The 3,667-nt window shown below is 35.6% G+C and overlaps 1 non-coding gene across 1 annotated transcript; it reads left to right on the plus strand.

Annotated features, from left to right (window-relative positions):
* The first annotated feature begins 3,101 nt into the window (after positions 1–3,101).
* On the plus strand, positions 3,102–3,175 carry TRNAT-AGU (transfer RNA threonine (anticodon AGU)). Its single transcript has one exon. It is a non-coding gene; the product is annotated as a tRNA-Thr (tRNA).
* Positions 3,176–3,667: the final 492 nt, after the last annotated feature.

Consider the following 3,667-nt stretch of genomic DNA (forward strand, 5'->3'; position numbering starts at 1 on the left):
TTGGAGATGTAGCAAATGCTCTGAACAGTGACCCGATGCCTAGGAGCTCCAAGACACCCTAACCTCCATGATTGGGAAGAAACTCAATGACGAGCACAAAGGGCTGAGATAAGAAATTCTCCACCTAGGGGGCATTCTCCTTACAGAAATAGACAATAGACCGATGGCCAGAACTTCTGACAGGAAAGAAACCAAGGTCCACAAGAAGTACGGGAAGAGCGATCGGTAGTTAGGAGGACTGGAGAGTTGCCAAGACGAGATGGTCCCGATGTTCAAGATCGAGCACAAAAGGGATTCAAACTAGAACTCTCACCGATTTTTTAGGGGACTATAACGCTTTTAGTCTTTGATTAGTATTTATATTTTTATCCTTGAAGTGTCACATCAATTATTTGAAAAGATTATTCCATGTGGCACATCTACGCATGCAGTTGTAGAGATCGCATGATCTGCTGAAGATCGTAGATTTGGAATTTCTTTAAGAACCGTCTCATGACATTCCACGTAGTATGAAACTACTGTTTTTCACATTGGTTTGGTTTAAAGACTTAACCCATATTTTACATGCATGGTTTTTGCCTGACATGTTTTTATCTTTAGCATGTTCAAGTGAGAGAAACACTATATTTTATAACCCGTGTTCTGGGTTAGCCAAGTTTTATACTAGCCTAGCCTATTTCACCCAATATTTTACATGCTTGGTACTAGCATGGATCCTATTGTAGTCCGGATCAAGGGTTAAGGACAATTATGTTGCTTTACATGGTTATCCTATAAACCATGTGGTCCTTTATGGATTGGGCCAAAATCCTTGTGGTTTTGTTAAGGTCCACAAAAATCATTCCTAAGTTTAATGTCATTTGAGTATGAGACGGATGGTAAAAATCACCCTATGATCAAAATCTACATATCAAAGAAATTTTTGTCCTAGTCTTTCCTTTTCTTCCTTCTTATCACCTCGAATTCAGCATCTTTTGGAGGTGGTATGATATGGGGTTGTAATGATGTTTGTGGGTTCATGGGCTCATCACACCCACCATTTCTTCCATGTGATTGTAGCATGTTCCGAATTTCGCCTATGATACCTTCTTTGAAATTTTGAAGGAACTATGATGGTTCTATTCTACAACTTCTAGATGTATTTTGGAGTCTTTGTTTTATTTTGTCTAGAACCTCCTCATGTTCTTTGATTTATTTGTGGAGCTCTAACTTTTCTTGGTGTATCTTGATCATGTGATTTTTGGCCTGTTGAAGAGCTCGTTCTTTTTCAGCATTTTTTTTGTTGAGATTGTTGATTATGGTTGCTCTGGAGACAAGTTCTTCAGTGTATTATGCATTCGTTTTCTTCATATTTTCACAATGGTCGCAGAACAATCTTCTCTGAGCCGTTGCAATGAAAGATGGCTGTGATGGTAGTGCTGCCCTGAGTTTTGGGTCAATGTAGCAATTCGAGCTCAGAATGAGCTTGGCTTGCATAGTGGCTTCTTCGAGAGTGTCGTATCCTTTAAATCTTGGAGTTGGGTAATCTTATATTGCTTGGATGACACATTCCCAATCAAGGAATATGCCTTTTGTGTTGCCTTCAAAGGCTACATAAAATTTGATTTTTCCTCTCTTTGTTCTGGCTTGATCAAACATTAATGCTACTGCATTTAGAGCATTGGTTATAGCTGGCTAGAGCTTTTTGTTTCCAATGCTAATGTTGATGGATTGCCAAAGATTATCAAGGACAATTTTCTCATCATCATTGATCCTATATTCATTGTGATTGGCAAACTTCATGTTGGTATTCTTAAAAAGAATATGAGGACCAATTTTAATTGTCTCTGATGGTGACTGTGATCTTGGAGATCCTACAAATACACTTGTGTTTTGATTACGAGTCCCAGTGACGAGAGAATATGATTATGAGGCATTAGAATTGCTTGTAATGCTGGAGGGTAAGATCCTCTTGGAATAGGCATGTTAGTTGTACCCGAATGTTGTGATTGGTTTGGTGTGAGCGGAGAGGATACAGGTGGGGACTCTGGATGATGATCCTGAGAAATGGATGGCCATCTCTCAAGAAAGGTTCTTAGGAATTCGTCCTCTGCATTATTAAGCATCAAAGTTAGCTAGCTCATTTTGTCTATAATATATGAGTCTTTTTAAATAATATATTTCACTTCTTATATCATATATCAAATATCATATATTGACTATTAATTATGTTAAGTTCTTCTTCTGGAATGGTATGTATAGATTCATCATAAGCTATTCCAACAATTCTTCTTCTCATAAAATTTAATTTTGAACTTCTTTTTCTCTCATTTTATTTTATAATTAATTTATGTATCTTATTAGATCTCTTTATCTGTCTTGTACACTCATCTTGGGTCTTTTAATATTTGATTTATCCTGGATAATAAATCAATAGTTTTATTATCATTGTCTTTTGTGTTCAATTTTGATTTGATATCCCCTATTATAAAAATGTGTTCTAAGTATGACCCATTTTCTATACTGGATTTTTCTTTCATTATAATTTTTATATGCTTTTACTATAATCTCACAATCAGTTCTTATTGTAAATGGTCTGTTTATAAAAAATATTTCCATTGATTCTAATCCTTTGAAAAGGACTTCAACTTCATATTCTACGGATGTTAGGATTTCAACAGAAAGTTTTCCTAAATTATATCTGCATATATGTTCTGTAGTTTTTGAGTGATATTCAAATGGCTTTATTTTGAAGACGGCTCCCCATCCTTCTTCACATCCATCAGTTTCTAAAATTCTATAATCCTTGTCCGTGAATAATCTTAATGGTGGTATGTTTTTAACTAATTCTTTAATTTTTTGAATAAGTTTTATATCATGTTTATTCCATCCATGTTCTCCATTAGGGGAAGTCTTCTGTGATAATGGTCCTAATATCTTTCTTAGATTAGGAATAAAAGATCCAGCGTGATGCTAATCCTAAAAATGACGGGTAATACTTGTTAATTTATCTGAAAATTATAAAATTTTTGTAGCAATATGATGTAATTATTGTCCCTTCTCCTAATTCCATCCATAAGAATTTGATATTATATATTAAAATGTTGAAATCTATATTCATTGCTTTCGTAGCTCAGTTGGTTAGAGCACCCGTTTAGTAAGCGGGAGGTCTTGAGTTCAACTCTCAACGAAAGCATAACTTATTTACTCTATATACTTTTGACTTATTTAGTAACCCACTATTTTGGTGTTTCGCATGACTTCTGCAATATAAATTGAAATTTATGAAGATTTTTGCGAGAAAAAAATGCGAACCATACATTATTTCTTGATTGCAAAAAATGCGCAACATACATCCACCGCCAACGTGCTCAAGGCTCTCATGATTTATTGATTGAAAAATTATGGGTTCAAGGCAAAGCATACATCATAAGAGTGTTTCTCGTCAAGATGTTTGAGGCACTTGACCAATGCATCAAGGTGCATGTTCAATTGTGAGTTATCTCAAGCTGCTTCTCGTTGTGGAACTTTTGTGTTCTAACTCATAAATCAATTGAGCCACTGACTTGCCACTCTTGGTTCTATGCTTCCTTGTCAAGTCCTTTTTGGATTATCCACCCCTGTCCTGTGTAGTCCTTGGACCTCGGAAATCAAGCATGACATCCCCCAATGTAGAATTCCTATTCTT

The sequence above is a fragment of the Hakea prostrata genome, chromosome 4 (genome assembly GCF_041222555.1).
Source record: "Hakea prostrata isolate BN-2017 chromosome 4, UWA_Hpros_2, whole genome shotgun sequence".
Taxonomy (NCBI): domain Eukaryota; kingdom Viridiplantae; phylum Streptophyta; class Magnoliopsida; order Proteales; family Proteaceae; genus Hakea; species Hakea prostrata.